General features: G+C 31.5%; 1 protein-coding gene across 1 annotated transcript in view; it reads left to right on the top strand.

Annotated features, from left to right (window-relative positions):
• LOC124543049 (glutamate receptor 1-like) overlaps positions 1-13,633 on the top strand; it is a 146,222-nt gene that overhangs the window by 54,249 nt on the left and 78,340 nt on the right. The gene's annotated exons all lie outside the window — the stretch shown is intronic.

Genomic DNA, 13,633 nt, shown 5'->3' with positions numbered 1-13,633 from the left:
TTCGAGTAGTGTTAGATTGAAATAAATTTAAGGGTGACTTGATTACGGAGTATCATTTGATTTAATAATCGGAAAGTACTTAGACTATAACATGTCTAGAGAAATATATTGGAAAATGTTCGAAAGTTCGTGTTATGAATTTAGATACTTTATAAAATTATACTGACTTATATATCTCATGACTAGAAGTGGTAGCCTTAAATTTAATAATGGTTGTAAAAAGATGAAAGTATTCGTCGGAGCTTACTTGAATGTAACAGTTGTAATTATATTACAACAGATAATAAAGAATCTATTAAAAAGTTCTTACAGGTGTGTTCCAAATTCAAATAAAATATTTACGGAATTTTATAATACGATTAGTTTAGAACTGACCAAATCATCAGGGAATAAGTGAGTGATGTTGGATTTTGTTAAATCTCACGATGACCTAATTCAGTCGAGTTCCAGATCTACGATTAAACACACTGATACCTTTCAGGAATCACGAATAATGGTGCACGATACAACAATGCTTCGCACCTGTTTTAATCGTGTTCTCTCATTTTCAAATTAATGCATTTATATATAACAAAAGCGATTGATTTGAGTGATATCAAATTATAAATAACTTTAATATCTAAACGTCGTGTATTAAATTATATTTCATTGGACATCAAAAATCATTTGGTTATAAACAATATATATATATATAATCTATAATAGGCTAAAGTCGGTCTTTCCAAATATAAAAATAAATAATATAAGCTGTTTTGAAAATAAATAATAATGTATTGCAACAAATTTTGCACACTTTAACTTGGCAGATTATTATTTAAAATAAATAATATAACATCAGTATCCAATGTCACTAAAACGAGTCAGTATTTTTGTTTTATGTTTGAAACTTTCAGTTGCATATAGTTTTTCTATGCAAAGATTTTTATCATAGACACCTCCAACGCGTGGAAAATTTTTCCGCAGAGTTCCAAACACATCCACAAATCGATTTCTGAAACCAAATATTTGTTGTTACACAGTTCGCCACCCTTTCATGACTTTTGTTACTTTATTCAATTCAGGCGTATGTAAATAGTTGAATTCATACTTTTTGTTTCAGTACGTTGTTTCAGTACGTTTATTCTGTTGATCCTGTCTTATTAAACAATGCACATCAAATATTATGAGTTTAATGAAGGAGATTTGTTGATATCTGGTAGTATGGCTTTCTCTTGGACTTGTTTTGTTTTATTTAACAAACAAATCTCTATATAAATTGGAGCTTGTTAGATGATAATTTTATTTTATTATTATTGAAAAGTCAGTGATTAAAATTGCAATCCTGTCACTCTGATCAATGCTAGACTTTATCTTTGCAAGTACCTTGTAACTTATGCATATAGTTAATTTATAAATTATTAAGATATTAAATTGGTAAGTTTGCGCAGGATAGTCTGGACTACAGGTAATCAGTAATCTTTATATTCGATCTTTCAATTTGAAATCATGCATTTGATTCGATGGAATGGAACCTGTTTTGTTTACTACCAGTTACATAAAAATAAATACGTTTTTCAATGTTTCTTTCAATGTTTATAAGTGGATTTTCAGCCAGTTTATAATGTATCTGTATTTGGAGACAAATTATATATAAAATGGATTTTGTTGAGAATGATTACCGCCATTGATCACGAAAAGCCATGAGGCAATAGAGATCACTTATTAGGTGACCATCGTTAATTAGATAACCGATTAAATATAAAGCGTTAAGAATGACACTAAGTAATTTATTCTTTATGGTTGTAATATATTGTAATTTTTCTTAAATATTGATTATGAATTAGAACTTAAATAAGTATATAAAAAATAGCAGCTATACAGATCATGAACACTTGGAATGATGCATATATGCTAGCAGCATTTTTCCATTGAAACGCTTTTCTCATTCTCTGGTCAAAAAATGAAAAATGAAGTTATCGTAATAAGACCCGATATTAGACATAATTGCCAATACTACTATATAATACTAGTGAGCCGCCCTGCATCACACCGGTATTTGATATGTTTCGTTATATTACGAATCACACAAATCACATAAAATAATTATAAATTGTAGTCTATGTATTATACTGATATGTAACCTATGTTATTGTGTTATTCCGATGTATTGCCTATGTAACTGTAATCGAAATCCATTCAGTAGTTTTTTCGTGAATGAGTAACAAACATACATACACCCTCACAAACTTTTGCATTTATAATATAAGTAGGACAGGATATTATGTGATACACTAATTTTATTTAGTTGATACAAAATATATTCTCACGTAAATTTCGGCTGTTTTGTGAACGAGTTATATTTTTTACCTGTGAATATTCCCGTGCATCTGTAGTCTAAAACTGAGAGATAAAAAGCGGTTTTACATACTCACACCATAAAGCTTTTATGACTAGGTGAGGATAATATTATGTGGGATGAGGGCGTCTTTGAATTTTAATGCGAAAGTGTATTCGAGCCTTTTTGTTTTTATAACTTTTTCTTATAAAAATATAGATGTAAGTTTTATTTTATTGTAATATACTACCTTTTTGTAACATGTACATGTTTGATATCGTTGTTTTATTAGTGTCATTTACAACAAAAACTATTGCTATAATGATTATAATATAGGCGTATACATACATACTACTAGGCGCTTTTATGTATGATTTAATTACCAATTAATTAAATTTATATACTACCCACTACGTTATCCAGGCGAAAATAAAACAAAACAGGGAAACTTATCTCAGTAAATCAAAAAGTAACTTTTGTCTTTTCTGGGCTACATCAAAGACGGGTTAGCATAACAGACGAACAGAGATGTTTTTTTTGCATTTACAATGTCGGTTTTATCAAACATATATAATCTACGATTTAAGTTTTCATTGAGTATAATTTTTAAATTTCGAACTTTAGTTTTGACACATAAGACCAAATTTTCGAAAAGGTTCATTGACCGTACAAGTGTAAAGTACATGAACTTCTTAAATTTCTTTGATTAATATTTGATAATTTTAAATGGAAATGGAGATGACTAAGTGATTAAAAGGATGGAACGACGAATATAAATAAATTTGTTTCTAGAATCAAGAAGTGTTTCCAATATTGAAACGAAAATTTAGTCCTATCAACGTGATTTTCTACAGTATGGGTATTGTTCACTTCCAAGCTTATTTGATTGGTGTTACACATAACTTGATACCAAACGTGTTCAATCGACTTTTCATTGTTTCCTTTAACATTCCTTATATATTTTTAATTGCAATTTACTATTAAAAATATTTAAATGTATATTTACAGATTAGCGGAAAGTGTAATACATATTCATATTAAATCATTTTAGATAAGTTTAGCTTATAATAGTCAGAGAGGAAATAGGTGCGGGCGCAAGAAAAGCTGAGATTAATCAGATACACAATAATTTATATTTACGAAAGAAAATCTTTATTAACATAAGAATTAATAACATTAAATGCTTAAATATATATATACAAATATGAACTAAAACTAGTTACTGTATAAATCTTGACCGCGTGGAATGGTGGCAAGAATGCTAGCAGCATTTCCCCGTTGAATCGCAATTCCGATCCTCTGGGCAAAAAACGAACCAGCCCTCCTGTCACCAGTGGAGGCAATGAGGCGAGGTGTTATACTTTTGATGAAGCTTTTTGCACCACTACTCCAAGGGCCAAGCGTTTCGACAGCAAATGGAACAAAAAAGTAATTAGACATAATACACGAATATTTAGTTATTTTTTTGTCTTCAGCTTTTTCCGCAGCGGCACCGGCTCTTAACATTGTTTCTCGGATATGAGATGGGGCCAACGTGTCAACACATGTAGCGTCCCACACAAGGGCCCGACCTCGTTCCCAGGGAACCAATGTTAATCCATCAGGTCTCTTACCATCATCACGACTAATTCCACGAGGCTCAGTAAGAGCAGGAACGTCGATGGTGGCAAGAGCCCTTTTTATTATGTCATTAAGAGAACCGTGGCGGAAAAGCCTACCTGAACTCCTTGGGCAAGAGAGACCATGTAAACCGAAAGAGTCTACCTCCTTTCCACACGGGCATCTGTGTTCAGAACACAGAGGTGTTCCCAGTCGGAGACCAATCGATATGCGAAAACATTCATTATCTAAAAGTGTCCCAAGATTTTTAGAGGGTAATGAATTCAACCAGTGACTAGACTCTTTAGATGATAACCCTAGAAGCCTGGCACGGTCTTGAGCACTTGTTAAATTTTGTGTCAAACTGTGTAGTGTAGCGTGAACCAATGAAGAATCCCAAAGTTTTTGTTTTGTAACTTCCTTAGGGATATCATCATTAGGGCACTTTACCTTCCAGGTCTCTATCGCCTCAGTAACATTCATGATTTTTACAGATTTTGATTTTAAAATTTCTGAACAAAGGTCTGAAATGCTATGTACAGAAGAGAGAAAGGCCGGGAGGACAACACTTGATATTTTTCTCACGTCGATGCCACCAAAAGGAATGGGAAGTGTAGCTTGAGTCCAAGAATATTCATCAAGAGATAAATTTAGAATTTTTTCTAAAGCTTTTTTAAGGGTGGCATCGATTTGATTGGTAAGACTAGGATATTTCCAGATTGGGCTCGCACGTAGAATGTACATTAATTTTGGAACGAAAAGGCAATGTTTTAAGATTGTATAATAAATAATCGATAGAATCCTTATAATAAACAACGTCTTATGTTATTTATTTTAAAGTGTTTTGTAAATTGAATTAGCAAGCAGTTTAAAACAGTACTCGTGTACATAAATGTTTACCAAAATTGACGTACCAATGAATGCCTCGAAGTGTTATGCGTACGTTATGGTTATGAAGGTTTTTACAACTCCCTCGTTACTTACCATTAAGAAACTTTCAAGAAAAATACGGAGCCTTTATGAAGACATTCCTACAATAACAACTCCATGTACCTTTTAAAGCTGCCGACTAATACTCAGTAATACATTTTCGGATGTTCTTATATATATTTTTTTCTTTCAGCTAATTATTAAGTTACTTCAGAAGTTATAAAATATTTTATTAGATTTTCATTATTCATTTCGGAGATAATATTTATTTTAACTTTGACGCAACTTTTCCTTACTTTTTTTTTCTATAGAAAAAAATTAACGATGTTTCTATGTTGATCCACCAACTTATAACTTAAAAAGAACATCTTTTCGAATAGCACTTCTGATTTTTTTTTCTTATAACAAAAGACGAATCCCTATCGGCATTTGAAAGCAAGCATAAAACTTATCGCGGTAATACCAGCGGTCATTGCTCCGAGATACCGTGAAAGGAGACCGGGTGGAAAAAAAATGGAGAACATATTTCGTATCTCTCGGAAAAATAAGAACAATACGTAAATACTGACACGGAAATTAAAAGCAGAAACAAAAGCAAATTACCCGTAAGAGGATGAACGGGGACCGCGGAGGCGCCTATTTTCTCTAATGAGGAGCACTTTGTAGACCTCTGCGGTCCTCCGAACTGTCTGCTACTTTTTCTGGTATCTGGTCCTTCAAATGGTGCTGTGAAAGTTTTTATTGGGTTATTAACTTGTCGCTCGAAATTTAAATGCCTCGGTGTATTTTTTTTTCTGTAAACTAGTAGCGCTTTACAAATTAGCTTCGCTCCCTTTTTCGTATATTACTGGCTCACTTTTATGAGATTGAAACGAATAAAACTGCATGTACATAATAATTATTGGAAAAGTTTATTTTCCCATTTAATTACTAACAAGGATTCATTAATTCAGCTGTACATAATCTTAAATTTAATTATTTAAATGTAAATGAGCTTTCCAAATTAATTCAATTTTTGTATCTCTAGGAATCTACTCTCTACTAATCTCAACTAATCCGCGTCTATGTGCGCATCGAATAAAATTAACATGAAACCTTTTTTTATTAATAATTACTATTTTTAGAGATTTTGACGGATCTATCTGTAACTATGTTATCTATATATCTATAACTATTTATCAGTACATAGCATAAAATGAAGTCGCTCTCGTCAACTTTACGGTTAGATTCTTTTCACTACGCAAGGAATTTTGGCAATACAGTCATACTAAAGGAATATGACATACATATGTATGCTTGTCATATATCATTCATAGAGAAAAGGCGAAAATTAAAAAAAATTGTATTTGTTCTTTAATCTCTAAGTTGTATATAGATCTGAAGTTATACAAATAGTGGTAGATAAACAGTTATGTAAGTAATATACTTGAAGGGTTATTCGTACTTTTTCTTCTAGTGACGTTTAGTCTTTCTAAACCGTCGTATTTTTTTTATGGAGTAGCTTGACGAACGAGCATATGGACAACCTGATGGTAAGTGATCACCATCACCCATAGACAATGACGCTGTGTGAAATATTAACTATTCCTTACATCGTCAATGTGCCACCAACCTTGGGAGATAAGACGCTATGTGCCTGTAGTCACACTGGCTCTCTCACCGTCCAAACCGGAACACAACAATACTGCGTACTGTTGTTTAGCGGTAGAATATCTGATGAGTGGGCGGTACCTAACCAGGCGGGCTAAACGTACGGTAGGCCGAGTTTTACGCAATTTTCATTTTATTGCAAAATAATCATTCAAATTCTCGTTTATTATTTGGCTATTCTGAATATTCTGATGCGCATATGTCTTCCAGAGAAATGGCTAATGTCTACATTCCAATCTATGATAATACCTCTGATATATGACGATTGCATGTACAGTAGACACATTAATTTATATGTACATAATAATATGTCTTATTGGACATCTGATTATCTAATTGTTGCTGGATGTACTTTGATATAATGTTCCACATATTGGCTTAATATATATTAAGATAGTTGGTAATTCTTTTTAGTGTCTTAAAATGTTTAATTCTTTTTTTATTCTTGACGTGTTAATTACTACTAAAGTAAGTATTTATTTTTAAGATTCCTGACAATAGTTCTCTTTTTTATTTATTTTTAACTTCTTCTGTGGTTATACTGTGACTAAAAATGTTTCAAATACAAACTGAAGCTATTTCTTAGTTTTTTTTTTTATTGTCAGGTTTTATTGAGACCAAATTTACTGGCTTTGCTTAGTTTCTATATACGTAAAAAAAAATTGTTTATTATTAATAATATCATTAAAAATTATGTGTAAAAATTAAACGATAATTTTGTTTCGCCGATTTATAACACGAACAAAAGGTATATTAAATTAAATTTAAATAAATTACGTCAATGACGTCATAGCTGTTTTTATGTGTCATATAAAATGACAGTGACACCGAACTGTCTGAGTCAGTACAGAGGAACTAATAGCGCTCTGACCGAGAAATTAGCTCTCAGTTCAGTGGATATAAAAACAAAAGAGCGTTAATTCTACGCCTTGATCATTTTTGTCATCGCTTTCATTGTTAATATTCATTCCAAAAATATGATAACCGTCATAAATGATAATAACATGACTATTAATTAGTGATAATGTTTGTTAAACGATAACATCGGTGATAAGTTAATAAATATCGAACAATATACCCTAAACGAGCAAATATTGCAAAATTTGTAATCAACCGCAAAATGATTATTCGACGAAATTTTCTGCAGTAAAATCTGCAACACGCAACTAGTATAAACCATTATATTCATACAGTCATGTAAAAGGAAACCGCGAGCGCTAATGCTTAATCATAAACGTAAATGATAATACGGTTTTCGGGTAATGGAGTATGTGTTTACCGAAATGCGAATTTTCATTTCGTCACGATGTAATTTATTTAGGTTTTTCCTTTATGTTTGATTCGATTATTTGGTAACATGAAAATTCAATTTAATCAGCGGTGCTAAGGACTAATGACTGCCTGAGGCGGCGATAGACTCAGTACATGTTAGAATACTCGTAAATATCCTTCCTTTTTGTACCGGATTATGTGATGTCGTTCACTCATATAAAGAATCAGGCATTGTTTTTATTCTTCTTTAGGGTTTTAATACTTTTGCAGGTGATATTTAAAATTTTCAGTATTATAATCTAAAGATTTATGAGCAGTAAGCTGTATTTCATATTGAATAAAAGTATTTTTCTGGAAGACTAATAGTTTATTTTCAGTGTTGTCTCTTTAAATATAAAATATAAGGAAATTACTGAAAATATTAACATGAATTTGTGTCTATAGTGCTGAGATAGAACAGTGATTAGAATGCATGCATCTTACACTCAACTCATCTTGAACTCAGGCAAGCACCATTGAATTTTCATGTTCTTTCGTGCACCTGTGTATCTACCAACCCGCATTGGAGAGTGTTGGAATATGCTCCAAACCTTCAAATCAAACGGCTAAAAAGCTTGCAGCAGTGGGAAATTAACAGGATGTTACTGTGTATACTGTTGGTGTTTTAAAAAGTGTATGTGGCAAAGGGCAAGACTTCTGATTGTAGCGAAACCTTCCTCTCTGCAATCTGTATATCACTTATTTTATAGTTTTAATTGATCGAAAGCAAGCAAATAACGACAATAATCACAACACGCTTAATAATTAAGAAATGTTCGACTCCGATAATTGTTCTATCAATCAAACTGGCATACCTCTCAAACATCGGGTCATTTATCAGCACAACAACGACGCGACTTAAGATTTAAGCGTATCCACTTCAATCCCTCACAAACCTCTCTGGTCCAGATGCAATACGACATACCACTAGTACACACACATACGCATATTAGAATATTCGATATAAACATGTTGACTATGATAATTAATCGATTATCTCGTTAATGTTATTGATATATTCGATATCAACCATTAATAAAAACAAAGAAATCTTAATTTTGTACATATTTTTGTTTACATGCAATAAATAATAATTACATAGTATAAAGGTAAGTCTCTTAACACTGTCTGTCCCTATGTAATCCCACGTCTTTAAATTTACTCAACAGATTTTGATGTATTTTTTAAATCGATAGATTGAGTCAAGAGAAAGGTATATGTACAATTCATGTATAAAATAGTAGAGAAATACCGATAATTTTAGATGTTTAAAAGTGATGTAAATAAACACATTATTCTGCTTAAATTGCAAACGCTGGCTGAAACTACAGATCAAAATAATGTAGTACAGTATAATGTAATAATGATATACATCTGGGATAACCAACAATAACCAATTTAGTATCAGCAAAGCAGAGATGTGAGGTTAGTATTATCTAAATCGTAAATAAAAGTGAAGTAAGAATAAAAGGTATATACGGTGGTTTTAATTCTTGAAATGAGAGTTGTCTGTGATAATATATATAATGTGAAAGACACGATTACTTAAATAATGAAATGTAAATAATAGTTTAATTACAATAAAAGCGTAAGTAAGTGTATGCATTAGGAATGAAGAAAAAAATTTCCACCTTCGTCACGAAAAAAATGGAGGTAGATTAAATTTAAGACAATTCACTCTATTACCGAGTTCATTAAATTTCTCTCCAGCGACAGGCTTTTAAGATAATTGTGTTAGAGTGTAATTACGGTGAACGGAGGTGCTGTCGGTTGGGAAATAACGAAATATCGATAGCCAGTTTGGAATTCTCATGACGGCTTCATTAAGAAAATAATTCGCGAGAAATATAATAAAAATTCAAATTATCAATTAGGATTTTCGACAATTATTTAAAAACTTACTTGGAAGACTTACTTAGAGAATAGCTTTACTGGTAATTTTTTATGACGTCAACTAGACATGAAGGTATATTGTGGGATGGTACCTACAAGTATATATAGAATACAAATTCAAAGCGATGTGTAAATATATGTTTTTTCGATACAGGGTTCCATTTTCTAATAATCTAAATAATTACAGGGACATAGCTTTGTTCCTTGTAAAACTATGAATCATCGGATACAATTAATACGCCGATCTTTGCTGCTGAAATGTACCTCATGATTGCAGTTACACTGGCTCACGTATCCTTCAAATTGATACAAAACCAACGTATATGATGAGCATTAGTAAAATTCAGATGAACTCGCAAAAAGGCCTACGATCAACCTATCACCAAATATATTTCAAAATTGTACTCCTATGTAACTATTACTATACATTTATCAGTTGACGAACTACGCATCTTTAATAACGTTCTCGTGTTAAAGTAAACCTTTCATCTTATTAGTACTATAACGTACTAGCAAGTACAAGTTGTATGTGTCTTTAAATAATAGAGGATAATTTTATATACTTGAATTTAATATTGGTGCATTAATATAGATTTATAACTTCGTTATGTATGTTTTAATGTTAATTGACTGTTTGTTTGTAATTTTTTGGTTTAATCAGATCTATATGCGAATACAGAGTGAGAAGATTATGACATAAATAAACAACATACTTGGTGGTAGGGCTTTGTGCAAGCCCGTCTAGGTAGGTACCACCCACTTATCAGTTATTCTACCGCCAAACAACAGTACTCAATATTTTTGTGTTTCGGTTTTTTTTTTAATAATAATAATTTATTTATTCTCTCCCACATTAAAGACATCACAGTTTAAACGCATCTTAATATTAAGTACAATTGTGTGTGGTTTGAAGGGTGATTGAGCCAGTGTAACTAACTACAGGCAAATAAGAGACATAACATCTTAGTTCCCAAGGTTGGTGGCGCATTGACGATGTAAGGAATAGTTAATATTTCTCACAGCGTCATTGTCTATAGGTGATGGTGACCATTTACCATCAGGTGGCCCATATGCTCGTCCGTCAACCTATTCCATAAAAAAAGCATTGTATTGTTAATGAGCTTTTGGTTATCGACATCACCGTTAGTGCGTCTGTTTTATTTATATTATTAGATGGTGGATGAGTACAGCAGATGATTAGTAGTCAGTCGCCCTTACAACCTGCTTGTATTTTCAGATTAGAAGAAATTGTAAACTAGAATTCTATTCACAATCTTACACAGCTGTGTATATACATACAGCTACTATATATATATACAGCTGTGTAATATATATATATATATATGTGTGTACTTGTATTGAATATACCATCAACTTATCACTAAGGTCATAAAATTAGCAAGTGATATAACATTCGAAGTGGTAGTCTTTACAGATATTCAAAATATTATGTAGTAGAGAGATGACAGGGGATAAAATAATTAATAGTAAAACAGCTTGACCGATCATCGTTATATTTTAACATGTTTGTTCTCATTGCTATAAGGCAATCAATTAAAAAAAAACTGTAACTTGAGATATGGAAACAAACAACTTATGAGCCTTTCGTCACAGGGTCCCCCTACACGAGGACAAAAATCGAAGATGGTTCCGAGCTGTAATAATATGCCAAAAGTTGACATAAAATAATTATAGGTACTATTTTTTTAATTTATTTAATGTAATTTGAACTTGTCGTATTTTTCAACCGACTTCCAAAAGGAGGAGGTTATCAATTCGTCTGTATTTTTTTTTTTTTTATATATATTTGTTACCTCATAACTTTTCACTGGGTGGACCGATTTTGATATTTTTTTTTTTGTTTGAAAGGTAGTGCTTCCCGTGGGGTCCCATTTTTTTATTTTTTTTTACGATGATGGTATCCATGTGAAAACGACATAAGTCTTAATTTTGCATTATGTATATGCGCGACAAATAGGTGAATAACTGAAAATCACGTTAACCAATTTTGATAATTCTTTTTTTAATATACAATATATACTTCAAGGGTAATTTGGTGAAAGTTTGGTAAGGTTCTGAGCACAGGATCCATGACAAAGTAACAGAACGGAAGGGAACGGAACAATTCTGAGGAGCACGTTAGCGATACTCGGTCGAATCTTTTATTTATAGGTTATTTGGATATTTGAGTCACCTTCCGTAATGTGGTTATGTTTATGTAATTATCATAGTCTAGTATTATAATCAACTAGCTACCCACCCCGGCTTCGCACGGGTGCAATACTGATACTAAATATACTACAGAATTTGTTTATATATGACATCACATCGCAAACTTCTAAAATTATCAGTGTTTCTTTACTATATTGTCCATGTATTATATACACAAACCTTGACCTTGAATCACACTATCTTTTAAAACAAACCGCATCAAAATCCGTTGCGTAGATTTAAAGATATAGGGACAGAGAAAGCGACTTTGTTTTATACTATGTAGTGATGGAACTCCTATACGGCTCGCAGTTAGCGTGCGATATGGGGCAGAATTTCTTACTATCTTTAATCAAATTTGGTGTATGTGATGTCATATGATGTCCGAAAAATAGTTGGTCTTTTTCAAAGTTTTTTTGCTGAGTTCGATTACAGCTCTTTCGATGGATCCTTGTAGTTTACGCCGCGTGACGTATTAAATCCGCATTTTCGAAAGTCTATTTTTGCTTTATTCGCAAGTTTCCTTTGAAATTGTCCTCGAAGTAGTTTCTGACTCATATAAACGGAACGCTTAATCTATCCATATTAAAAAAAATTAGTTAGTCAACATCAGCTTCACTTAAAATCAAAAAATAAATAAATTTTTAACAAAAAGAAAAACCGACTTCAAATAAAACACTATTTTAAAACAAATGAATATGCACGAAAAAGTAATAAAAATAATTGCGTATTCAACATATTTTTAGAGTCTTCCTAAGTTAAATGAAATGAAAAATATTAGACTACTTAAAAGTCGATTAACGATTATATCATGTAGTTATAATTATTGTTATATTTGGAGTCGGTGTCAGCCAATAAAACCCTACAGTATATCTATCAAAAAACAATACGAGAATACATTAACAAATATGTTTTTTACAAATTACCTTTTACACAATAATATACTGGATCAATCAAGGGATCACTCGTATCGCTTCTTTCTTTTGCTTGTTGGGGCAAGGGCACCGTGGCTGACACCGGCTCCAAATATACCAATAACTATAACTACATGATATAATCGTTAATCGACTTTTAAGTAGTCTAATATTTTTCATTTCATTTAACTTAGGAAGACTCTAAAAAATATGTTGAATACGCAATTATTTTTATTACTTTTTCGTGCATATTCATTTGTTTTAAAATAGTGTTTTATTTGAAGTCGGTTTTTCTTTTTGTTAAAATTTTATTTATTTTTTTTCGAAACGAGTACGAAATTGCCCCCATACCCATTCCTTAAGAGGAAATAAAAATATTCACAAGCTGTTGCCACTTAACTTACTTACATTATATAGAAATACCAAAAAGTTTTTAAGCTTTAAAAATTTCTAAATAAGATTAAGACGGTTTCAGACTCATACAACGTAATTTATATTCAAAAAGGAGTTCCTTTGATATAAATAGCGTTAATATTCTGCGTTTTCGCTTCTCGGTTTCGTTTGACGATACATTTACTTTGAATAAAACTAACTCACAACGGTCGCTTAACTTTGTTTATTAATAAAAACTTATACAAAAATATATTTGGTTTCAGTAACATAGATAAAACATTTTTATTTTTTGTGTAATTTTAATAAAACCCATCCAATTGTACGGATACATGAGTACCTATATTATATTAAAAAAAAAAACAGATCGATAAATTGTAGAATAGGCGTTACATTTTATTAATTTAAGTAAAATAATTCT

Source organism: Vanessa cardui, chromosome Z (genome assembly GCF_905220365.1).
Source record: "Vanessa cardui chromosome Z, ilVanCard2.1, whole genome shotgun sequence".
NCBI classification, from domain to species: domain Eukaryota; kingdom Metazoa; phylum Arthropoda; class Insecta; order Lepidoptera; family Nymphalidae; genus Vanessa; species Vanessa cardui.
Note: the sequence above shows the minus strand (reverse complement) of the source record. Positions and strands in the feature narration are given on the sequence as shown.